Source organism: Oncorhynchus mykiss, chromosome 18, assembly GCF_057628025.1.
Source record: "Oncorhynchus mykiss isolate SJ-2025 chromosome 18, ASM5762802v1, whole genome shotgun sequence".
Classification (NCBI taxonomy): Eukaryota; Metazoa; Chordata; class Actinopteri; order Salmoniformes; family Salmonidae; genus Oncorhynchus; species Oncorhynchus mykiss.
Window position 1 is genome coordinate 67,766,524 of NC_143039.1, and position 27,294 is coordinate 67,793,817.

General features: G+C 44.0%; 1 long non-coding RNA gene across 1 annotated transcript; it reads right to left on the reverse strand.

The window, feature by feature from the left end:
- Window positions 1–27,294, reverse strand: LOC149975628 (uncharacterized). The gene is made up of 3 exons (XR_016488603.1): window positions 27,005–27,294; window positions 658–728; window positions 1–397 (listed from the first exon to the last, which is right to left on the reverse strand). It is a non-coding gene; the product is annotated as an uncharacterized LOC149975628 (long non-coding RNA).

Here is a 27,294-nt window from a genome sequence, read left to right on the forward strand (position 1 = left end):
CCTCCTGTTGTTTGACCTTTAGAGAACCCTTGTACATGCATTCTAGTGGCATAACTCTTACCTCCAGCATCTGACTGAGTCTAACATCAGTCCTTTAAAACAACAAGGAGAACAGTTAAGCATGACCATCACTATCAAGACGCAAAACAAACATTGAAACTCAATTACAAAATAAGTGCAACATTCCACAACTAAATTGTACAGTGTGTTGCATGTCAATATCCTGTTGATATCTATGCGTCTGTATGAGGATTTAAAGCAACATGGTGACTTGGATAGTTACCAGGGTCTTGATGGTCCTCAGTGGCTTCAGCAGCCCTGTGAGCAGCTGTCTCCTCCTCTGATTGGCTAGGAGCCCCAGGCTGGCCTCAGTGAAGTCCTCCTTGGAAACACTCAGCTGCCCGGAACCAGGAAGTAACAGACATTTACAATGCTGGCACAGTTCTGTTAAGTGTAATCTCAACATGAATCACAACACTGACTGACTCAATATCAAAGTCAAGTTAGCGTGCACTGATTTCATATTGTACATGCAAACAGTGGGAATGAAATTGACTGTGTCATTAAATACATGCTAACAGGAATTTTCAACTCAATAATCCATTGTGGAAGAACAACAGCTTTAAGAAGGAGGGTGGGTCACATCAGAATGCTTACCTCCTAGCGTTGGTGCAGATTACTGCAGCCAGCTGTAGGTTGGTTTGTAATGACGTCACCCTCTCTAACTCCTGCAGAAAACAAGAGATCCATTCACACTGAGCGACCAATCACAATTCACACAACAACACAAGTTACACTTTTTTTAACAGTCCACTCTTCACATGGTAAAATGTTACGGTACAGTACAGAAGATACCTATTGAGTTGAACGCTAGCTGGAATAAGACTGTGTATAATAAAGGGTTACTGTAACTTTTAATGTCAGCCCACACAGTTGAATTGTCTCTCATCCACTCCAGTTTCCTGTGAGCCCTATCTTTCACTAATGGGGTGAAACAGGGAGAGAATGATTCCCCCACACAAAGTATGAAATGTTCTTCTGTTCCTCCAGAGTACCCCACTGAATGAAAGAAACAAATGGAAGGATTATGTAATGGAATGAGGAAATTAGTGGTTTGCTTTTACTTGGAAAAGGCTGAACCAACAACGACCTCTCAAAGAACGAACATGCCCTCAGCTACCGGCGGATTCACAGATCTTTTTTGAAAAGCCAGCTGTCATCGCCTTGAGGTGGGAGCACACGCCAACTGACCTTATCTCAGAGTGGAAGTGGAGTCGTCGACCGACCCCAATAAAGAGGTAGCATTCAGAGAAAGACAAAACACTGTCACGTTAAAAACAACTATTTGGTGAGGAAATACGAGGTGGAAAATTGATTCAGATCGGTAGATAAAAAGAGGTAAACAGAGAGCGGGCTCTTATGTCAGAACAGATGTCTAAACAAACAGCCCCATTCAAACTAGAGGGAGAAAGGCCTCCTGACCGGCTTGATCAGTTGACATTAGGGTTGTGCAATGTCAACCTTTATCCTATCATGATCATGTAACCATAAAACATTGTTATATATACAATGCTATCGCCAACTCAAAAAACTCTGCTAAAACGACAGTTGGGCTATAGTGCGAAATCAAAAGCAACTGGACGAATCATGACAGATGTTGTTGAAAGCCTGGACGAATCATGACGAAAGATAATGTTGTTGAAAGCCTGGACGAATCATGATGAAAGATAATGTTGTTGAAAGCCTGGACGAATCATGATGAAAGATAACGTTGTTGAAAGCCTGGACGAATCATGATGAAAGATAATGTTGAAAGCCTGGACGAATCATGATGAAAGATAATGTTGTTGAAAGCCTGGACGAATCATGATGAAAGATAATGTTGTTGAAAGCCTGGACGAATCATGATGAAAGATAATGTTGTTGAAAGCCTGGACGAATCATGATGAAAGATAATGTTGAAAGCCTGGACGAATCATGATGAAAGATAATGTTGAAAGCCTGGACGAATCATGATGAAAGATAATGTTGTTGAAAGCCTGGACGAATCATGATGAAAAATACTGTTGTTGAAAGCCTGGACAGATGATAAGTTCAGGCAAATATTTTCTAATAGTCCTTTCTGGTGGAGGAGCTTTAGCATGGTGCAGGTGTGTGTGTGTGTGTGTGTGTGTGTGTGTGTGTGTGTGTGTGTGTGTGTGTGTGTGTGAGCGCGTGTGTGTGCGTGTGTGTTGCGCTGTGATCGAGCAGTGACTGTCTGATAAGGAACGGGCTGTCTTACCGTAGTGACATCATGGGCTGGAAAGAAGTAGTCCACCACCTTAATAACTGGATAATAACTGCTTTACTTGCCTCATAAAATCATAGAACATTTGTATCTATCATAAAGCTGTGATTGAGAATTGCCAAGGCTGTATAGACTTTCATTCTTGTTATTTTTGACAACACCTTGGTAGGATAAAATTATTTGGGAAATAATCTACTGTTGCTAACTGTAATTTATTTTAAAGCTAATGACAGGCCAATAGGAGGAATGAGGACAGGTTATTGGCCATTTAATTTTCAACCTCGTTTGGAAGGATTTTCCTGGCCTGCAGGGATAATTTCTTTCTTAATAAACTTAAACTTGTAATTTGATCTATCTCCACTCTGTCTGGCCTATATTCCTCTACTACATTCAGTATCACATATTTATTGAAATAGACTATTTCAAATAGGAATAGACACATAAATTACTCTGAAAGTCATTCCTGTGCTGCCCTGCTGCGTACTGCCCTGTTGCCCTGCTGTGTGCTGCCCTGCTGCGTACTGCCCTGTTGCCCTGCTGTGTGCTGCCCTGCTGCGTACTGCCCTGTTGCCCTGCTGTGTGCTGCCCTGCTGCATGCTGCCCTGCTGCGTACTGCCCTGCTGCCCTGCTGCGTGCTGCCCTGCTGAGTTCTGCCCTGCTGAGTGCTGCCCTGCTGCGTACTGCCCTGTTGCCCTGCTGTGTGCTGCCCTGTTGCGTACTGCCCTGTTGCCCTGCTTTGTGCTGCCCTGCTGCGTGCTGCCCTGCTGCGTACTGCCCTGTTGCCCTGCTGAGTGCTGCCCTGCTGAGTTCTGCCCTACTGAGTGCTGCCCTGCTGCGTACTGCAGCTGCATACTGCCCTGCTGCCCTGCTGTGTGCTGCCCTGCTGCATGCTGCCCTGCTGCGTTCTGCCCTGCTGCCCTGCTGAGTGCTGCCCTGCTGAGTGCTGCCCTGCTGAGTGCTGCCCTGCTGCGTACTGCCCTGCTGCGTACTGCCCTGCTGCCCTGCTGAGTGCTGCCCTGCTGAGTGCTGCCCTGCTGTGTGCTGCCCAGCTGAATGCTACCCTGCTGTGTACTGCCCTGCTGCCCTGCTGTGTGCTGCCCTGCTGAGTACTGCCCTGCTGTGTACTGCCCTGCTGTGTACTGCCCTGCTGCCCTGCTGTGTGCTGCCCTGCTGCGTACTGCCCTGCAGCCCTGCTGAGTGCTGCCCTGCTGTGTACTGCCCTGCTGTGTGCTGCCCTGCTGAGTGCTGCCCTGCTGCCCTGCTGAGTGCTGCCCTGCTGTGTACTGCCCTGCTGCCCTGCTGTGTGCTGCCCTGGTGCGTACTGCCCTGCTGCCCTGCTGTGTGCTGCCCTGTTGCGTGCTGCCCTGCTGCGTACTGCCCTGCTGCCCTGCTGTGTGCTGCCCTGCTGCGTGCTGCCCTGCTGCGTACTGCCCTGCTGTGTGCTGCCCTGCTGCGTGCTGCCCTGCTGTGTACTGCCCTGCTGCGTACTGCCCTGCTGAGTACTGCCCTGCTGCGTGCTGCCCTGCTGCGTACTTCCCTGCTGCGTACTGCCCTGCTGCGTGCTGCCCTGCTGAGTGCTGCCCTGCTGCGTGCTGCCCTGCTGAGTGCTGCCCTGCTGCGTGCTGCCCTGCTGAGTGCTGCCCTGCTGCGTACTGCCCTGCTGCGTACTGCCCTGCTGTGTACTGCCCTGCTGCGTACTGCCCTGCTGTGTGCTGCCCTGCTGAGTGCTGCCCTGCTGAGTGCTGCCCTGCTGTGTACTGCCCTGCTGCGTACTGCCCTGCTGTGTGCTGCTCTGCTGAGTGCTGCCCTGCTGAGTGCTGCCCTGCTGTGTACTGCGAGACTCCATTCTTTACTGCGGGGTGCCAGTGAAGTTCAAGTAGGCTAAACCATCGTCTGTCACATCACGATGTCGTCACTATCGAAGATGGCTGTCAATCATCGCCGATAGAAAATGCTATCGTAATATCGTCCAACCCTAGTTGACATCAAACAAGTCACAAACAACTCCTTGTTCAAGGGCATGGACAATGCTGCTAACCTCATGAAGTAAGGCCTACTAAAAACATGCAAGTGGACATGACTCAGGCTGTACCCAAACTAACCTCTCCAACTGAATGACGCCATCAAACATCATCCAGATCCGTGTTGCCAGCAGAATCAGTCTCTGAGGCCGACTAAAGACTTCATTTTCCACCCATTTTGTCTGTATACTGCAATTCAGCTTTTAGCTGCAAATGTGTACAAGATCAAATAACCGTTACTACTATATATACAGTACTGTAGGCCATATATGATGAGCAATAGAGTCGCAACCTTGCCTGTAGTTGAACAGTATGAATGTAGCTCGTATCTTCCGAGCAACATAAACAACATGCATTAATTAATAATGCACCTTGGACATGCCCTTGTCTGAATGGCTCTCGTGGCTCGTCACTGAGTCCAGCAGAGGGGACAATAAGGTTCTGAATTTAGAACTGGAAAAAAGACACATGCCCTACACAGACTCACAGCATTAGTGAGACCGACCAGCAAGCCAAGTTCTCTCTAATACCCGGACCAGTGGCCCTAAATCCGATTGTAAAACCTGAAGCTAACTACAGCTCTTGGGTCTCACCTGCACCCCAATGGCAGCCAAGGTTAAGGCCATAAATCCAGTGAATCATCAGAATCAGGATATTTAAAAAAACATTATTGTCATGCTAGGAGGTTTTCAGTGGTATGATTTGAGCCTGTGAAAGAAGCAGTGTATGTGGGACGCAGGCTAAATACAGAGAAACACCAGAAACTTCAGCATATCACACACAGTGTTCTCCCCAAAAAGATGGGCACTGCGCCACATTATGGACTTGGCTGCTCCATTTTTACACACACGCACACACACACACACGCGCACACGCACACGCACACACGCACACACACACACACACACACACACACAGATTTACTTTAATTGCTCTTCCATGGCCCTCATACCTATGGTCCCTGTTCTGTTGACCATTGAAAAATGAAATTGCTATGATAATTCTACAAAACAAAATGTAAAAATATATATTTTTAAATTAAATTCGCACTTAATTTGTTGTCATTTAAGGTTTTAGATTGCAGGAAATGGCAGATGAAGGCATAAAAAAAGGCACAAATCTCTAACTCATTGTGAGGGCAGAGCTGCCCTCCGGTCCACCCCCTCCACTAACTCATCAGCACCACCTTGTTACAAAATCCTGGAGAACCTTGCACCCACACACCTATGCTTCCTGACTGAGCAAATAGCAGCTGTTAGTGAAGTGCAGGTTGACTCATAACCGAAGTCCCCGCGGTTATATCTGCAGAGCGGGAGGGTTTAGGGTCATTAAATATTGTGTGGATGAGTGGCAGGTGGGTTTAATAAAGAGAAAACAATATCTTGAAAAATCCCTAAATGTAGCATTCTTGTGCAATTTATATCTATAGGCAAAATAGAGTTTTTTATTTCATTGTTTTATGCTAACCAGCATTAGTGCGTAAGCCTAAGCTTTAGGGCCTAACTGTACACCTGCCAATTAACCTACACGCCAACCACCATCTGTCTCCCAATGTAGGAGCATCCTTTTGTTAATGCAGAGGGAGGAGGAAGAGGCAGAGGGAGGAGGAGGAAGAGGCAGGAGGAGGAAGGACAAGGCAGAGGGAGGAGGATGTAGGGGCAGAGTGAGGAGGAGGAAGAGGCAGGAGGAGGAAGGACGAGGCAGAGGGAGGAGGATGTAGAGGCAGAGTGAGGAGGAGGAAGAGGCAGGAGGAGGAAGGACGAGGCAGAGGGAGGAGGATGTAGAGGCAGAGTGAGGAGGAGGAAGAGGCAGGAGGAGGAAGGACGAGGCAGAGGGAGGAGGATGTAGAGGCAGAGTGAGGAGGAGGAAGAGGCAGGAGGAGGAAGGACGAGGCAGAGGGAGGAGGATGTAGAGGCAGAGTGAGGAGGAGGAAGAAGAAAAAAGACAGTGAGAGAAAAGAGAAAAGCTGTGAAATGGAGAGTTGAAAATAAAGAGAATGGAGGGCCAGAAAAATCATGTTTTGGAACGATTTAGCGAATGGGTAAAAGAGGATGATGCAGTGAATGGTGCCGATGTACAAATTTTACAGTCACAAGATGGGGACTTCAAATAGGCCTATGGAATGTCAAGAGAGCCTACTGTTTAGATGGGTTGAGTGGAAACGGAAATCTGGACACTGACTGTAGGTATATAACCTCCCATATAACCTTAATATTACCTCCTGCATTTCTTTCAGTGAAATTATACACCAAATGTACATTTTGCCTCGGGAACAAGAGTGAAAAAACATGATTTCTTTCTTTGAGCATCTTGAGAGAATGTGATGGCGCAGTTAGGAACCGTCTGTAAAGGTGCTATCTTTATCAGCCTCATAAAAGCTGATAGTATTTCAACCACATAAAATATGCATCTAAGACGAACAGAAATATTATCAGAAAAAGGTTGGGTCATTTTCACAGCTTTCCATTTCTTCACAACTGGTCAAACTGTCATTTGGACATTTTGCATAGAAAGTCTTTCCCTTTTTCAGGCCCCTAAACACCTTTCCTCCCGAGCATTCCATTCATTATTCTGGAGAGCAAGGCTTCATTTAGTCTTCTAGGGCAACAAGCAATGACAAAAGAGAAGCTACATAAACTCAGCAAAAGAATAAACGTCCTCTCACTATCAACTGCATTTATTTTCAGCAAACTTAACGTGTAAATATTTGTATGAACATAACAACTGAGACATAAACTGAACAAGTTCCAGAGACATGTGACTAACAGAAATGGAATAATGTGTCCCTGAACAAAGGGTGGGGTCAAAATCAAAAGTAACAGTCAGTATCTGGCGTGGCCACCAGCTGCATTAAGTACTGCAGTGCACCTTCTCCTCATGGACTGCACCAGATCTGTCAGTTCTTGCTGTGAGATGTTACCCCACTCTTCCACCAAGGCACCTGCAAGTAAACTGACATTTCTGGGGGGAATGGCCCTAAGACTCACCCTCCAATCCAACAGGTCCCAGACGTGCTCAATGAGATTGAGATCCGGGCACTTCGCTGGCCATGGCAGAACACTGACATTCCTGTCTTGCAGGAAATCACGCACAGAACGAGCAGTATGGCTGGTGGCATTGTCATGCTGGAGGGTCATGTCAGGATGAGCCTGCACAAAGGGTACCACATGAGGGAGGAGGATGTCTTCCCTGTAACGCACAGAGTTGAGATTCCCTGCAATGAGAACAAGCTCAGTCCGATGATGCTGTGACACACCTGCCCAGACCATGACGGACCCTCCACCTCCAAATCAATCCCGCTCCAGAGTACAGGCCTCGGTGTAACGCTCATTCCTTCGACGATAAACGCAAATCTGACCATCACCCCTGGTAAGACAAAACCGCGACTAGTCAGTGAAGAGCACTTCGTGCCAGTCCTGTCTAATCCAGTGACGGTGGGTTTGTGCCCATAGGCGACGTTGTTGCCGGTGATGTCTGGTGAGGACCTGACTTACAACAGGTCTACGAGCCTCTCTCAGCCTATTGCGGACAGTCTGAGCACTGATGGCGGGATTGTGCGTTCCTGGTGTAACTCGGGCAGTTGTTGTTGCCATCCTGTACCTGTCCCGCAGATGTGATGTTCGGATGAACCGATCCTGTGCAGCTGTAGTTACATGTGGTCTGCCACTGCAAGGACGATCAGCTGTCCGTCCTGTCTTCCTGTAGCGCTGTCTTTGGCATCTCACTGTAAGGGCATTGCAATTTGTTGCCCCGGCCACATCTGCAGTCCTCATGCCTAAGGCACGTTCACACAGATGAGCAGAGACCATGGGCATCTTTCTTTTGGTGTTTTTCAGAGTCAGTACAAAGGCCTCTTTAGTGTCCTAAGTTTTCATAACTTTGACCTTAATTGCCTACAGTCTGTAACCTGTTAGTGTCTTAACGACCGTTCCACAGGTGCATGTTCATTAATTGTTTATGGTTCATTGAACAAGCATGGGAAACAGTGTTTAAACCCTTTACAATGAAGATCTGTGAAGTTATTTGGATTTTTACGAATTACCTTTGAAAGACAGTCCTAAAAAAGGGACGTTTCTTTTTTTACTGAGTTTATATGTAATTATATACAAGTTGACTAACAAATAGCCTACTAAAATGTCAGAAATTATAAGCAGAAAAATCTCAAAATTAGGCCCCAAAAAATTATTTCACGACCTGTGCAAAAATCTTTCCGCCATCTCCGACTGTGGCCTGTAGTGTATTTAATATACAGTGCCTTGCGAAAGTATTCGGCCCCCTTGACCTTTGCGACCTTTTGCCACATTTCAGGCTTCAAACATAAAAATATAAAACTGTATTTTTTTGTGAAGAATCAACAACAAGTGGGACACAATCATGAAGTGGAACGACGTCTTTCAGTGCAGCAAACTCTCTCCAGAAGTTCAGTGAGGATCTCTGAATGATCCAATGTTGACCTAAATGACTAATGATGATAAATACAATCCACCTGTGTGTAATCAAGTCTCCGTATAAATGCACCTGCACTGTGATAGTCTCAGAGGTCTGTTAAAAGCGCAGAGAGCATCATGAAGAACAAGGAACACACCAGGCAGGTCCGAGATACTGTTGTGAAGAAGTTTAAAGCCGGATTTGGATACAAAAATATTTCCCAAGCTTTAAACATCCCAAGGAGCACTGTGCAAGCGATAATATTGAAATGGAAGGAGTATCAGACCACTGCAAATCTACCAAGACCTGGCCGTCCCTCTAAACTTTCAGCTCATACAAGGAGAAGACTGATCAGAGATGCAGCCAAGAGGCCCATGATCACTCTGGATGAACTGCAGAGATCTACAGCTGAGGTGGGAGACTGTCCATAGGACAACAATCAGTCGTATATTGCACAAATCTGGCCTTTATGGAAGAGTGGCAAGAAGAAAGCCATTTCTTAAAGATATCCATAAAAAGTGTTGTTTAAAGTTTTCCACAAGCCACCTGGGAGACACACCAAACATGTGGAAGAAGGTGCTCTGGTCAGATGAAACCAAAATTGAACTTTTTGGCAACAATGCAAAACGTTATGTTTGGCGTAAAAGCAACACAGCTCATCACCCTGAACACACCATCCCCACTGTCAAACATGGTGGTGGCAGCATCATGGTTTGGGCCTGCTTTTCTTCAGCAGGGACAGGGAAGATGGTTAAAATTGATGGGAAGATGGATGGAGCCAAATACAGGACCATTCTGGAAGAAAACCTGATGGAGTCTGCAAAAGACCTGAGACTGGGACGGAGATTTGTCTTCCAACAAGACAATGATCCAAAACATAAAGCAAAATCTACAATGGAATGGTTCAATAATAAACATATCCAGGTGTTAGAATGGCCAAGTCAAAGTCCAGACCTGAATCCAATCGAGAATCTGTGGAAAGAACTGAAAACTGCTGTTCACAAATGCTCTCCATCCAACCTCACTGAGCTCGAGCTGTTTTGCAAGGAGGAATGGGAAAAAATGTCAGTCTCTCGATGTGCAAAACTGATAGAGACATACCCCAAGCGACTTACAGCTGTAATCGCAGCAAAAGGTGGCGCTACAAAGTATTAACTTAAGGGGGATGAATAATTTTGCACGCCCAATTTTTCAGTTTTTGATTTGTTAAAAAAGTTTGAAATATCCCACTTGTCCCAATGTCCCCCAATGTCCCACTTGTTGTTGATTCTTCACAAAAAAATACAGTTTTATATCTTTATGTTTGAAGCCTGAAATGTGGCAAAAGGTCGCAAAGTTCAAGGGGGCCGAATACTTTCGCAAGGCACTGTATTTGTAGATTAGGGTCGGGTGCGGGCCACAGATTTTCACTTTATCACATATAGTCGGGCAGTTGCGGAAGGATTATTAGCAATTGCGGGAGGGTGTGGGTGAACAAGCAGCTGACCGTGCAGCCCCCCCCTCCACATACACACAGTCCATTCTCCAATCTCCCAACCAAGGAGAAGGGCAAGAGATCAAGTTTGATTCATAGTTCCAAGTAGCTAGCCACTCAATTCACCTGCTCCAAATGGCACCAACAGGGGACATAAAGCACTAATGGGAATTTTAATGGTGAGTAAGTGCTCGCACCGAAAAATTATCAAATAACCGTCCAAGTCCATTTCATTCCCTTGGCAGCATAGTATTACCTGACAATGTATTGGAGGGGAATTCATTAGGAAGCAGACTCTGGAACCAATCTCTTTTTCCCTGACAGTCTCTCTCTCAGACATTGGCTAGTTTGACCACTCAATTATAGGGCTTCTGTTTTAAGTTGGCCGATAAGCATCACAGCAGGGCAACCCCCATACCAATCAAAAAGGCAGTAACTACTAATTTGGTTGAGAATTTGTTATTTTCCTACATTAAATACATGCTTAATAATTTGGACAAATATCCTGCCTCTATTGTATTGTGTTTTGGAGAAAATGGGGGTCATAATTAGCAGTAACTGCAAAACGTTACTGTGAAACCAAGGTAAATGGCAGTAACTGAATTTACTACCTTTTAGCTTGGTTTCAACCTGCCCTCGGCTGCAGTTACTGCCTTTTACCTTGGTATCATATCACATTCTGATAGTGATACAATCGAACGTGAATGGCACTGACTGACAGCTACAGGCACATTGCTAATCTAGGGACACAACATCACGGCACAGAATTCCATGGGGAAAATTATGGTTGAACTTGCTCTGAAATGCCGAAACCCAGACACTGGTAAGAACAAGCTGAGATAGCTAATGAGCATAGACTAACAATGCTGCCTGCTCCCATAAGAGGAGATCGGCAATTGATACTATCTATTCATCATTACATGAATGCGGGAAAAAATCGTTTTGCCAAAATGACTTTCACCAATCCCTGTGGCCTAGATGATTATAGTATCTGTGCGGATCAAAATTGCCATGTGAGGGTGCATTAGGACTGTACAACCACATCAATACTAGGTTTTCTTCCAGTCAATGTCCGTCCATGCAATCTAAATAAGCATTAGGGCTATTTAAGAGTGCTATTCTTATTATCTTAATATTAGATTTGAAAATAAAGATGCAAATTTAAGAGCCTTTTTGGGAGCAGGTATGAAATGAATAGATGAACTGACTTATGACAGTGAAAATGATTATGACAATGTTTGCACGAGATAAAATCAACATTGATTATATCCTATATTATAGAACATTATAGAACTGAAAATGATTATGATCATATGTTTGCACACCGCAAAATGTCAGTATTAATGATCATCTATGACAGAATAGAATCATTAGGATGCAAGTCCCTGTTTATTAGCGGGAAAGGATGCAGTTTCAAATCTGTTACACTGTCAGTAATTACACTGCTCTTTTATTAATAGCATAAATTAGAATTATACTAAACTAACAAATGAAAATGGCAGATATTGCTATTTGCTTTGGTATTACCCTGCAATTTATAATATATCATGCCTAGGAGGAAGGCAGTAACTGCTGTTTAAGGGTCAAAGGTCGTGTCAGAAGTCAGGGTTAACATTATTTTTTTTCAATTACTCGTAGTAAGACAACAGATCACTTAATCGCCAATGTTCTTAGTATAATTAATTTGGCTGGACAATTATATAACATTTGAAGCCAATTTTCCTCAGTTCCACACTATGAGCAGTTACTGCCTTTTTGCTTGGAAGGGCAGTTTTTACTATCCATCAAGCTGTAGGAGGGAGAAATGACATGGCAATCAATCTCACCTTAGCCTGAGACTTAAACTGACACTTCCACAGAATCCCTTTTCTCCCCTCCGACATCACACTGTTGATTCAGTACTTACTGGGGAGGATGAAACAGACATGACACATCACGGGTGAATGGCCTGGCAGTTCCTGTCCTGGTAAATGTGGCTCCTGCTGTTTCGGCGTGGCTGCAGGTGTCTGGGATGACGGCCTAACCACCGCCCTGACTTTTGCGTCTCCCTCCAAAACAAATCAAATTGTATTTGTCACATGCACCAATTACTACAAGTGTAGACTTTACCGTGCAATGCTTACTTACAAGCCCTTTTCCAACAATGCAGTTAAAAAGTAAGAAAATTAACAAGTAGATAAAAAGAAAATAGTAACACAATAAAATAACATTAACAAGGCTGAATGCAGGCTATAAACAAGGAGTACTGGTACCGAGGCATTGTACTGGGGTACGAAGTAGTTGGGGTCATTGATTGAAGTACTATGTACACGTACAGTTCCTTCCGAAAGTATCCATACCCCTTGACTTATTCCACTTTTTTGATGTGTTACAGCCTGAATTCAAAATTGATTCAATAGCTTTTTCATCCTCACCCATCTACACACAATAGCCCATTATGACAAAGTGAAAATATGTTTTTAAATGTTTATGCAGATGCATTGAAAATGAAAAACAGAGATATCTAATTGATATAAGTATTCACACACCTGACTGAATACATGTTAGAATCACCTTTGGTAGCGATTACAGCTATGTGTCTTTCTGGGTAAGTCTCTCAGAGCTTTCCACACCTGGATTGCACAATATTTGCACGTTATTACTTTTCATTCTTCAAGCTCTGTCAAGTTGGTGGTTGATCATTGCTAGACAGCCATTTCCTAGTCTTGACATAGATTTTCAAGACAATTTAAGTTAAACTGTAACTTGGGGCATGCAACTCAATACTAGGAAGGTGTTCCTAATGTTTTGTACACTCAGTGTATATAGCCATACAAATTATACACTGAGTATACCAAACTTTAGGAACACCTTCCAAATATTGAGTTACACAACCCCCCTTTAACCCTCAGAAAAGCCTAAATTCATTGGGGCGTGGACTCTACAAGGGGTCAAAAGCGTTCCACAGGGATACTGGCCCAAACCGACTCCAATGCTTCCCACAGTTGTGTCAAGTTGACTGGATGTCCTTTGGGTGGTGGACCATTCTTGATACACACAGGAAACTGTTGAGCTTGAAAAACCCAGCATCATTGCAGTTCTTGACACAAACCATTGCGCCTGGCACCTACTACCATACCCCATTCAAAAATATTGAATCTTGCCATTCACCTTTGAATGGCAAACATACACAATCCATGTCAAGGCTTAAAAATCCTTCCTTAACCTGTATCCTCCCTTTCATCTACACTGATTGAAGTGGATTTAACATGTGACATCAATAAGAGATCTTTCACCTGAATAGTGTACAGTGTACAGTATGACATGGAAAGAGCAGGTGTTCTTAATGTTTTGTATACTCAGTGTATATAATGCATACTGTAGATGTATGTGTTAGTCAAACACTAGTATTGATACAATGTTAAATGATAGGATGACCATCCATAGTTCATGATAGCTCAAGCTCAATATATGATGCTTATCAATAATATACACTGAGTATAGTAATGAGGCATAATTTATAGCTAAACATTTTGTGCTTTTTCATGCTGAGACAAGGTGTCTTTCACAGATGAGCCGTGTATATACATCAATATAGTATATACAGTGCCTTGCGAAAGTATTCGGCCCCCTTGAACTTTGCGACCTTTTGCCACATTTCAGGCTTCAAACATAAAGATATAAAACTGTATTTTTTTGTGAAGAATCAAGAACAAGTGGGACACAATCATGAAGTGGAACGACATTTATTGGATATTTCAAACTTTTTTAACAAATCAAAAACTGAAAACTTGGGCGTGCAAAATTATTCAGCCCCTTTACTTTCAGTGCAGCAAACTCTCTCCAGAAGTTCAGTGAGGATCTCTGAATGATCCAATGTTGACCTAAATGACTAATGATGATAAATACAATCCACCTGTGTGTAATCAAGTCTCCGTATCAATGCACCTGCACTGTGATAGTCTCAGAGGTCCGTTAAAAGCGCAGAGAGCATCATGAAGAACAAGGAACACACCAGGCAGGTCCAAGATACTGTTGTGAAGAAGTTTAAAGCCGGATTTGTATACAAAAAGATTTCCCAAGCTTTAAACATCCCAAGGAGCACTGTGCAAGCGATAATATTGAAATGGAAGGAGTATCAGACCACTGCAAATCTACCAAGACGTGGCCGTCCCTCTAAACTTTCAGCTCATACAAGGAGAAGACTGATCAGAGATGCAGCCAAGAGGCCCATGATCACTCTGGATGAACTGCAGAGATCTACAGCTGAGGTGGGAGACTCTGTCCATAGGACAACAATCAGTCGTATATTGCACAAATCTGGCCTTTATGGAAGAGTGGCAAGAAGAAAGCCATTTCTTAAAGATATCCATAAAAAGTGTCGTTTAAAGTTTGCCACAAGCCACCTGGGAGACACACCAAACATGTGGAAGAAGGTGCTCTGGTCAGATTAAACCAAAATTGAACTTTTTGGCAACAATGCAAAACGTTATGTTTGGCGTAAAAGCAACACAGCTGAACACACCATCCCCACTGTCAAACATGGTGGTGGCAGCATCATGGTTTGGGCCTGCTTTTCTTCAGCAGGGACAGGGAAGATGGTTAAAATTGATGGGAAGATGGATGGAGCCATATACAGGACCATTCTGGAAGAAAACCTGATGGAGTCTGCAAAAGACCTGAGACTGGGACGGAGATTTGTCTTCCAACAAGACAATGATCCAAAACATAAAGCAAAATCTACAATGGAATGGTTCAAAAATAAACATATCCAGGTGTTAGAATGGCCAAGTCAAAGTCCAGACCTGAATCCAATCGAGAATCTGTGGAAAGAACTGAAAACTGCTGTTCACAAATGCTCTCCATCCAACCTCACTGAGTTCGAGCTGTTTTGCAAGGTGGAATGGGAAAAAATGTCAGTCTCTCTTTGTGCAAAACTGATAGAGACATACCCCAAGCGACTTACAGCTGTAATCGCAGCAAAAGGTGGCGCTACAAAGTATTAACTTAAGGGGGCTGAATAATTTTGCACGCCCAATTTTTCAGTTTTTGATTTGTTAAAAAAGTTTGAAATATCCAATAAATGTCGTTCCACTTCATGATTGTGTCCCACTTGTTGTTGATTCTTCACAAAAAAATACAGTTTTGTATCTTTATGTTTGAAGCCTGAAATGTGGCAAAAGGTCGCAAAGTTCAAGGGGGCCGAATACTTCCGCAAGGCACTGTATATATATATATATATATATATATATATATATATTTATATATATATATATATGCAGAGGGGCTTTACAAACAAAACGATTACAATGCATTGATCTACGAGACTTCAAGAGGGCCAGCCTACTTTCTGATACAGAATGCAGTGAAGTGTACTGAACCTATGCAGTGATGTGTACTGAACCTATGCAGTGATGTGTACTGTACCTATGCAGTGATGTGTACTGTACCTATGCAGTGATGTGTACTGAACCTATGCAGTGATGTGTACTGAACCTATGCAGTGATGTGTACTGAACCTATGCAGTGATGTGTACTGAACCTATGCAGTGATGTGTACTGAACCTATCTTCATTAATAAAGCGTAGTGCTCTATGATGACAAACTGGGTCCATCGGCTTCATTAGAGCGGCAGCTGCTTTCATATAGATCAGGTATTCCCAAACTGGGTCCATCGGCTTCATTAGAGCGGCAGCTGCATTCATATAGATCAGGTATTCCCAAACTGGGTCCATCGGCTTCATTAGAGCGGCAGCTGCATTCATATAGATCAGGTATTCCCAAACTGGGTCCATCGGCTTCATTAGAGCGGCAGCTGCATTCATATAGATCAGGTATTCCCAAACTGGGTCAAACGGCTTCAGTAGAGTGGCAGCTGCATTCATATAGATCAGGTATTCCCAAACTGGGGTACAAGCAACGCCGTCAAGGGGAAGGCCAAATAAAATGTGATTTACTTTTTTTTTAAACTAAAAAACATTTTGTTTACAGTTTTTTTTCCTTCACATTTTAAAACAGTCCATTTATATTTTCCAACAGGGCTTTACATATGGGTGAGGTTTTTTTCTCGCCTGAGTAGCCTCATTTCATTTCCAAAAATAAAATTAAACCATCTAGTGTTCAGCGAAATAACAACACAATGTCAAAATACAGGTAGCCTAGTCAAAAATGAACATCCAATCACATTAACCGTTACTCTCCCCCGTGAAACCTTGACTCTTGCGCAGGCTAGAAGTGGCATGGGAGGTTTATTTCTTAGACTGGGTTAAGATATCAATTTTGGGACATATCCTCAGTAGTGTGCCTTCGAATCAGTGGGTGTTTCGGCCTTTAATCACTAAACACCCTCATCAAAGGTGGCCAGCTAAAGGGTGATCAAGCCTTAGCTTGTGTCCCATGCCCAATTAAGATGTCCCACGGGACTATGCAAGGCAGGGGCGTCCTCTTCCCTGAGCCAGCCCTACAGCTGACCGCATACCTCATTTGCCCTCCTCAAATTGGAGGGATCTGAATTGGGTTCTCAGGTGGGGGTGGGGGGTCATGAAGTTATAGCCCAGCAAGGGTCCTTCCGTTTGATCCAGATCCACTGGCTGCCTCTTTCAGCTGCTTGAGAAACTGCTCTGACGGTCTGCCGCAGAGCCTGTCCATGGATTCCAAGTTCTTTCAGCAACCTGATGGTGGAAGAAGCCACGAATCCTCCACTTCAACTGGCCAGACTTTTGCATTCCAGCCACGCTGAGTTGCGTGTGCTGCCAACTCTGTGTAACGCAGTTTCTTACGCTCGTAGGCCTCTTCAACAGAGTTTTCCCACGGGACTGTGAGCTCTATGATGTACACAGCCTTTCGTGAAGGGGACCAGAGTACCATGTCTGGCCTAAGGTTGGTAGAAGCAATCTCAGGTGGAAAAATTAGTTGCTGGCCAATATCGACAAGCATCTTCCAGTCCCGGGCCATGGCTAGGTGTCCAGTTTCTGGCTTCGTAGGAGGATACTTGGGCCTTTTCTGTCCCTCCCGGATGAAGGTTGTTGTTTTGACGGGATTGCTTGATTTGGAGGTAATGAATTGGTTGCACTCCTCTTGGTCTCAAGTGCTGCAGCCAGGCTCTTGAGGACCTGATTGTGCCTCCAGGTGTAGCGGCCTTGTGAGAGGCTGGTCTTGTAACCTGTCATTATATGCCTAAGAGTCGCTGGAGCTGGGCAGAGGGGGCAGGTCGAGTCCTCGCCATACCATTGATGTAGATTTTTTGGTGATGGAAGCACATCATAAACAGCTCTTATGATGAAGCTAATGTTGCTTGCCTCCATTTGCCAAAGCTCACTCCAGTTGATCTTTCTCCTCTCCAGGCCTTCCCACCGCGTCCATTGCCCTTGTTTAGCAAGAGAGACAGCCTTTGCAGTTCTTGCAGTCTCCTCCTGTCTGCGCACCTCCTCGACCACCAGCTTCCTGCGTTCAGATGTTGTTGCCTTATGGAACGTTGGTTTGCTTGCTGCCAGGCCAAAGCCTCCTCTTCCATGCTGGATATTCCCCACAATGTCTTGGTGTCTCAGGGCTGATGTTGCTTGCTGCACAGCCTTGGATGATGTCCATTTCCGTCCAGTTTGTAGGGGAGGTGCAGCCTTGCTAATGGTCTGGTCTTTGGAGTCCTTCAATGTCATCTGAAGTCTTACTTTAGAGCACTTGTACTCCTTCGTTAGACTTGTAAGAGGTAGTTCAAGGACCCCTTTGCCATAGAGGCCGATGTTACTCCGGCATCGTGGGACACCCAGCCATTTCTTCACGTATGAGGTAATAGTTCGCTCCATCTTCTCCACTGTTATTGGGACCTCATAGACGGTGAGTGGCCACATTACCCGGGGGAGAAGTCCAAACTGTAGGCACCGAAGCTTGAGCCTCCCAGGCAGTAGGGTCTTGTTGATGTTCTCAAGACCGTCGGCGATGTCCTGCCTTACTTGCTGCACTTGATCTTTATCCCGGAGGCTTTCGTTGTACCATCTACCCAGGCTCTTGATTGGTTGCTCAGACACTGTTGGTATCGGGTCATCTCCAATGCAGAACCTCACATCTTTAAGCTGTCCCTTGACTATGGAGATGCGTCGAGATTTGCTTGGCTTGATTTTCATCCGGGCCCACTTGATGTTATCCTGCAGTTTTGCAAGTAGCCACCTGGTGCATGCTGCAGTGGTGGTCAGTGTAGTCATGTCATCCATGTATTCTCGGATAGGTGGGAGACGGAGCCCTTCCTTAGTTCTCTCACCGCCGACCACCCATCTCGATGCCCTGATGATGACTTCCATGGCCATAGTGAAGGACAGAGGAGAAATTGTACAGCCTGCCATTATGCCTACTTCCAAGCGCTGCCATGTTGTTGTGAAGTCAGGTGTTGCAGGTCTTGGAAATAGGCCTTGGAAATAGGCCTTTACCAGTGTAGTGATGGGTTCTGGTACGTGGAAAATGTTGAAGGATTCCCAGAGGAGTTCATGGGGAACTGAGCCAAAGGCATTGGCCAGGTCGAGGAAGATGACATAGAGGTCTCTCTTGTCCTTCTTAGCTGTTTGGATCTGGTGCCAAATCATACTAGTATGTTCCAGGCAACTACAGTGAAAATGGTTAACTTTGTTAAAGTTTGTTAAAGTTTTTCACACAACTGACCTATCTGGGAGATGTTTTTTCTCACATGAATGATCTGAATACAGGGTTACAGGGTTACAGGGACTATATTCAATGTGCAGGACAAAATTGAGGCTATGATTAAGAAGTTGGAGCTCTTTTCTGTCTGCATTAATAAAGACAACACACAGGTCTTTCCATCATTGTAGGATTTTGCGGGTGCAAATGAACTCAAGCTTACAGACAATGTCAAATGTGATATAGTGAAGCACCCGAGTGAGCTGGGTGCGCAATTACGTAGGTACTATCCTGAAACGGATGACACAAACTGGATTCGTTATCCCTTTCATGCCCTGCCTCCAGTCCACTTACCGATATCTGAACAAGAAAGCCTCATTGAAATTGCAACAAGCGGCTCTGTGAAAATTGAATTTAATCAGAAGCCACAACCAGATTTCTGGATAGGGCTGTGCTTGGAGTTTCTTGCATTAGCAAATCGCTCTGTTAAGACACCGATGCCCTTTGCAACCACGTACCTATGTGAGAGTGGATTCTCAGCCCTCAATAGCATGAAAACTAAATACAGGCACAGACTGTGTGTCGAAAATGATTTAAGACTGAGACTCTCTCCAATGCAACATTGCAGAGTTATGTGCATCCTTTCAAGCACACCCTTCTCATTAACCTGAGGTGAGTTATTCACAATTTTCGATGAACAAATAAGGTTTTATATGTAAGATGGCTAAATAAAGAGCAAAATTATTGATGATTATAATATTATTATTTGTGCCCTGGTCCAATAAGAGCTCTTTGTCACTTCTCACGAGCCAGGTTGTGACAAAATCTCAGATTAATTCTTATGCTTAATAAATGTATTGCTTAGTGTGTGTGTGTGGCAGGCTTACGATGGCAAAACACAACATTTGAGAGTGCGCTGACCCTGGTGCCAGAGGGGCTACGCAGCTGGAGTTTGAATGTTTGAAGGGGCACGGGACTATAAAAAGTTTGTGAACCACTGATATAGACAATATCCCCATAGTCTAAAACCTGCATGAATGTCGACTGAATGATTTGTTTTCTGCTGTTTAATGAAAGGCATAAACTATTCCTATAGAAGAAGCCAATTTTAATTCTTAATTTCTTAACTCATCAATACGCTTTTTGAAAGATAGCTCAATCCAGATGCCCAGATATTTATAAGCAGGGATACAATCAAAGAAGGCAGCAACAACCAATGTATATGTGCATAAATCATCAGATAAATTTTTTACGTGACATGGAGAATAACATTCTTGGTTTTACCTGCATTAATTACCAATTTGGGCTGTGGCGGTCACGAAATATCATCAGCCGGTGATTGACAAGCAAATAACTGTCAGTCTCACGGTAATTGACCGTTAATTAACAATAACACATTTATCATCTCCTGGCATCCACACATTGCCTACAAGCCAATTTAAAAAGTCTAATAAATCCATGTATTTTTAATACATTGTAAGGCTGCATGATGTGACTCTAATGATGATTTGAAAAAAGTTTCTTAAAAGGTTGGTTGTACACACTCCAATAGCCTCTCATTCACAGTTTGACAAGCACTTAATAATGCCTCGAATTTCACAGCTGCATCCCATTCGTGGCCGAAATGCACACTAAAAAAATCCATGCATTTTAAGGCCCGAAGTGCTGCATCGTGCCCTTCTCCCGGAGTGTGCTGCACAATCCTAAGTGTCTCTCAATCACACGGCTCTCTGTCACGTGATCGGGTCTTTCTCACAGGCTACAAGTTAAGACAGACACATCGGGGAAGCAACTGCATGAGTCCTTATCCAATTCCGAGGTGCATATTGAAAATATTGGATGAACTGTCCACATTCACTCTTGGTCAGCCAACAAGTTGAGTAGGCCTAACCAACAGCAAAAGCACCTGCCTATGTCAATCTACTATCCCCCGTAGTACAAAAGTCAACCTATTATATTGTGTGTGAGAAACAAATATTCTAAACATAGTCTGGGACAGTTGTGGGATGTGATAGATCCCAAAATGAATACAACCACTGGCATCAAAAAGCATGTTTAATGAAATGTGGCTGATGCAACAGATCAGAACGTTTAGTTTAAAATGTTGATAAACTATTAGGATATTGATTCACATTATAAGCTCAGCAATGCGTAGGTTATATGTGCAAATGTTCCACTAGCGTAAAAAACTCTATTATAAAAAGTGACCACAAATGCAATTATGCATGTAATGCTTTCATTTTAAGGTCCATTTATATGGTGAAAATTATCTTCCCCAAACTTGAAACTCGCACACTGCTTATATATGCCAGTTAGACTCTTAAATTAAATGTAAGAAGTTGGCAACTTTAGTTGTGATACAAACCTTATTAAAATATACATGAGGTGTGCGACAATGAGTAAGTACTTTAAACAGGTCAACATTCACAAGACCGCTGGGCCAGGCGGAATACCAGGACGTGTACTCCAAGCATGCACTGACCAACTGGCAAGTGTCTTCACTGACATTTTCATCCTGTCCCTGTCTGAATCTGTAATACTAACATGTTTCAAGCAGACCACAATAGTCCCTGTGCCCAAGAACACTAAGATAACCTGCCTAAATGACTACCCATAGCACTCACATCTGTAGCCATGAAATGCTTTGAAAAGCTGGTCAACACCATTATCCCAGAAACCCTAGACCCACTCCAATTTGTATACCGCACCAACAGATCCACAGGTGATGTAATCTCTATTGCACTCCACACTGCCCTTTCCCACCTGGAAAAAAGGAACACCTATCTGAGAATGCTATTCATTGACACAGCTCAGAGTTCAACACTATAGTGCCCTCAAAGCTCATCACTAAGCTAAGGACCCTGGGACTAAACACCTACCTCTGCAACTGGATCCTGGACTTCCTAACGGGCCATCCCCAGGTGGTAAGGGTAGGTAACAACACATCCGCCACGCTGATCCTCAACACGGGGGCTCCTCAGGGGTGCATGTTCAGTCCCCTCCTGTACTCCCTGTTCTCTCATGACTGCATGGCCAGGCACGACTCCAACGCTATCATTAAGTTTGCTGATGACACAGCAGTGGTAGGCCTGATCACCGACAATGATGAGACAGGCCTATAAGGAGGAGGTCAGAAACCTGGCTGTGTGGGCCAAGGACAACAACCTCTCCCTCAACATGATCAAGACAAAGGAGATGATTGTGGACTGCAGGAAAAGAAGGACCACACATTTTTTAACCAGGCAAGTCAGTTAAGAACAAATTCTTATTTTCAATGACAGCCTAGGAACAGTGCCTGTTCAGGGGCAGAACGACAGATTTGTACCTTGTCAGCTCGGGGATTTGAACTTGCAACCTTCTGGTTACTAGTCCAATGCTCTAACCACTAGGCTACCCTGCCGCATGCCCTCATTCCTTGGCGTCCACATCACCAACAAACTAACATGGTCCAAGCACACCAAGACAGTCATGAAGAGGACACGACAAAACCTATTCCCCCCCAGGAGACTGAAAAGTTTTGGTATAGGTCCTCAGATCCTCAAAATGTTTTACAGCTGCACCATCGAGAGCATCCTGACGGGTTGCATCACTGCCTGGTATGGCAATGGCTCGGCCTCGACTGCAAGGCAGTACAGAGGGTAGTGCTGCGGCACAGTACATCACCGGGGCCAAGCTTCCTGCCATCCAGGACCTCTATACCTGGCGGTGTCAGAGGAAGGCCCTAAAGATTGTCAGACTCCAGCCACCCTAGTCACAGACTGTTCTCTCTACTACCGCACGGCAAGCGGTACCAGAGCACCAAGTCTAGGTCCAAGAGACATCTAAACAGCTTCTACCCCCAAGCCATAAGATTATTGAACAGCTAATCAAATGGCTACCCAGACTATTTGCACCCCCCTTCCCCCACTGCTACTCTCTATCTATGCACAGCTACTTTAATAACCTTACCTGCATGTACATAATTACCTTGACATCGGTGCCCCCCACACATTAACTCTGAACCGGTACTCCCTGTACATCATTATCTGGACACCGGTGCCCCCTGTACATTGACTCTGAACCTGTACCCCCTGTACACTGACTCTGAACCGGTACCCCCTGTACATTGACTCTGAACCGGTACCACCTGTACATTGACTCTGAACCGGTACCCCCTGTACATTGACTCTGAACCGGTACCCCCTGTACATTGACTCTCAACCGGTACCCCCTGTACATAGCCTCTATTGTTATTTACTGCTGTCCCTTAATTACTTTTTGGGGGGATATTCTTGAAACTGCATTGTTGGTTAAGGGCTTGTCAGGAAGCATTTCACTGTAAGGTCTATCTGTTGTATTCGGAGCATGTGACAAATACAATTTGATTTGATATGATTCTAACAAAAATTTGCAAAAAAAAGTAATTGTTTCTTATGCTGGGCATCATTCACAAGTGATAATATATAAGGCTAATATTGTCACCCATCAGACTATTCTTGATTTGATATCATATTTACATATACTGAATAATATACAGTATGTGTGACATTTGTTTTGATTTAGAATGGACCGTTGTCATGCACCTGTCTGAAAACAGGGGCAGCGGGAGAAAATACATGTTATCTATGAACTTAAACAGCAAATGGACGGTTTTCCCCGTGGTTTATTTTCATGCCTGCCAGGTAGGCCATACTCCTGTTGTAAATATGTGCTTAATATTAGCACAGTTGAGAAATAAATATAGTAGGCCTAGCCTATAGTAAGCTGATGGGATCCTCTTCTTTTTAGTAGAGGCCATCACTCTGTTTTCTCCCACAATTGCATAGCCTATGGAAATGTTGCGCAACATGAGCTCATGGGCTCTCATGAAGTGTTTGATTAGATTTTCAAAGATATTTGCATTGATGTCAGAGTGATTAGAGGGACAATAGAGTGCTGAGTACCAGGCAGTTAGCAAGTTTGTTACTAACGACCAGCAGCAGCATCAGAGCTTGGAGAAGCCTAATTACCGTGACTAAATGGTCATGTGGAATTTGACTGCCTTCATGACTCGTGACCGCCAGTGTGGCGGTAATATGGTCACCTCAACAGCCCTAGTACCAATTTCAGTTCAACAAAGACGTTATTTAATTAAAGCAGTGAATGCAGCAAGAGAAAGATATGTTGTCACATCCATCTAATTTCCCTGAGCTCGTAGTGCCAGGGCTGTTGGTGTAAAGGAGCGCCGATAGAACCGCACGCTATTGATCTGAACCAGACACACACTGGCTCAGAGAGGCTCAGAGAGGAAATGCACCGTAGAGCATCTCTGGGTGGCTTGATTGGTCTGGGAAGCTAACAAACACGAGTATGTGATGCAAAGTGATTTATTTATAGCGCTTTGTGTTAGGATTGAGAGGTAAAATAAGGGGAACATGCTGCTGGGGTTGAATACTAAATACAATAGTGGGTTGGAGTGAAACCATGCAATTACCAAGGTGATTGCTAAAGTTGAATTGCTTCTGCCCAATCCGATCATATCCCATGATATTCTATCCTCCATGATTGAGGTAGCTGCTAAAGAGTACTGTAGCTTCCACTGTATAGGCATAATGTAGGGCAGAATGGAGGGGGCAGGTGTGGGTGAAGGAGGAGAGGACAGTAAGTGTAATGGCCCACATTTACCTCCTGACCTGCATAGACACACAGGGCTTTCTGCTGAAGCTCAAAACATTGAATGAAACATTTACATTCCACATCAGCTCGATCAATACTACCATTAAGCCCCAATCGATTGACCATTAACAGGCTGTTCCTCAGAAAATCACAGACTCTGAGCGCTCACTGGTTATGCACACCGACAATACCTTATAAGGGTGATTCCATGCAGCGGGAAAATATTTTTGGTATCTCAGATTGTTCTGGCAATTCTCACACAGGAACTTCATTGGGGGGAAGGATGTTTAACATGCTTTTTATAATTGTATCACAAAGCATTTTTAGGCCTTTATATCCCTGTATATTCCTCTTGCTGTCAATATACTCCTAAATGTGTTCCCTCAAATATGGAGTATGTCTAGATTCTGAAATACACATTTTCCAGTTAATTTTTTCAACAAAACTACCCTTTTGGATGTAGCTTATTTTTATACATATTGTTTGTAACAATATACCCTTCCAGAGTGGGCTCTCTGGTACCTTTAATTACCCATTTTATACAAAGAAATGTATATTCTAGCTATTTACCATTCTCAGCCCTCCTTTGGGATTAACATTCAGCAAGACACCAGCAGAGGGAGTTACCTTTGAATACATTTTTTAATTTATTGTGTTGATGGTGCTCATAAAATGTATCATACCTTCAGAATGAGCAGAGAACCCACTCTGGAAATGTAATGTACTCGTAGAGTATATTGTTCCAAGCAATATCTTAAAATGAACCCAGTGTCGTTTTGAGATATTAATATTTTGAATGTTCAATAAATGAATGTGAACATTTGTATTTATACCAAAAATATTTTCCCCTCCCGCTGGCGTGTAAGACATCATGATCAGTGACATCCATCCAAGCTTAATGCACCCTTCCCCCATCTCAAGATGGCACCCTTCAACTGTCAAAAAGCCATTAGTACATTTCACACCATAAACGCCATCACAACCTGCATACCTAATGATCCAAAGCAGATGTTTCAACTGAAGGTTTCACTTAACCCTTTACAGCCTGGCACCTACTACCATTACCCGTGCAAAGGCACTTACATTTGTCTTGCCCATTCATGCTCTGAATGGCACACATACACAATCCATGTCTCAATTGTCTCAAGGCTTAAAAATCTTTCTTTAACCCGTCTCCTCCCCTTCATCTATACTGATTGAAGTGGATTTAACAAGTGACATCAATAAGGGATCATAGCTTTCAACTGGATTCACCTGGTCAGTCTGTCATGGAAAGAGCAGGTGTCCTTAATATTTTGGATACTCAGTGTATAATATAATAAATAACATTATAGCATAGCTAGGCTATATGTAGCATAAAAAGAAGCCATTTCTTTAGGGACACAACACAGGAGATCCGTGTGAGTCAACCTATAGTCACGCAAGCATGCTGTCACCCCCCAACGGGTCACAATGCCCGCTGGGATCAATGGGCCAATCACAGCTGGGTAGAGGCAGGTTCAACAAAGGTTACTCGGTAGGGAACACCTAGCAGCCCCAAAATGGCCACTGCCACCTCATGTGGAGACTAGGGAGGAGTGCAGCTGCTACCAGGGCTGGGGTCCATTCCGTGTCAACTTAATCAGTTCAGGATGTGACGTGCAATTCAAGTCATGACTTCAAACGTTCACACAGAAAACTAACAGGTGATTTTGTTATTCATGAAACACATTTTCGATTCAATTCGTAATTTAACTGGAATCGACCCCAACTGACTGCTAACCTAACTATGTGGGCTATCCATCCATTTGAATGGCTCTGGTCAAAAGTACATGGGAATAGGGTGTCAATTGGGATGTGACCACAGTCTCTTGTCAGTGCTCATACATATCCACATACTAACTAAACCATTAATCTGTGGTGCACGGCCTGAGAGGTCTAAATCCCCGTGGGCCTGATCAAATATGTCTCCTGTCCGACAGTGAATTGCTTAGACACGTCTCAAAGAGCTCCTATGAAGGATCAGAGATGAGCAGGAGCCTGCTCTTCTCCCTCTCTGTTTTCTCTCTCCTCTTACTCTACTTTCCTCTCCCTCCGCTCCTTTGCTGTGGCTTTGATCCAAACACTCAGGAAGTGATTTCTTTATCGAGGTGGATACAGGCTCACTCTCACATCTGCCAGTCATGACAGACAATCGGCCCTGATAAGATTTATATAGATTGAGATAGCGGCTGGTACTGAACAGACGTTTTACTTATAGAGCGAACGCAGTCGGTCGTAGGATATATTCCATTGCCATGGTAACGCCGATAAATTCCACATTACCTCCTTTGTTATGACTGATTGACAGTAGATATCAATCAGCGAATATAAATCACCATACTATGATAATGTGTGCAGTCAGTGTTCTGAAAGAAACGGCAAACCTAAATAAGCCTACATTTATCTGCATGAGACGAGTCATAGGGAAATGACAGAATGTGATATACTTACAAGAAAAATGGAGTCTGGGCGAAACTTAAAACATACAAAGGAAAGAAAGGAGGAAGAGAGGAAGGAAAAATACAGAAAGCATACCTTGACGTAGGACGGCTGTTTTTCCAGGATAAGATCGGCAACCTTTTTGGAAACCTACAGAGAGGAGGACAAGAAAAAGAAACCCAGTCAGATGCTTGTAAACGCCATCCCAAGTGAGAAACACACTTATTGTACTATGGTAGAGCATGGAGAAAGAATAGCTGGCTTTGATGCCTGTAACTATACTATCAGTCTTTAAAGAGCGACTGCCTCTAAAATGCAACTAATCTCTTTGAAAACAGCATATGTGGTATATGAGTCTGAAACATTTATTTTAGTGTCTGAAACTG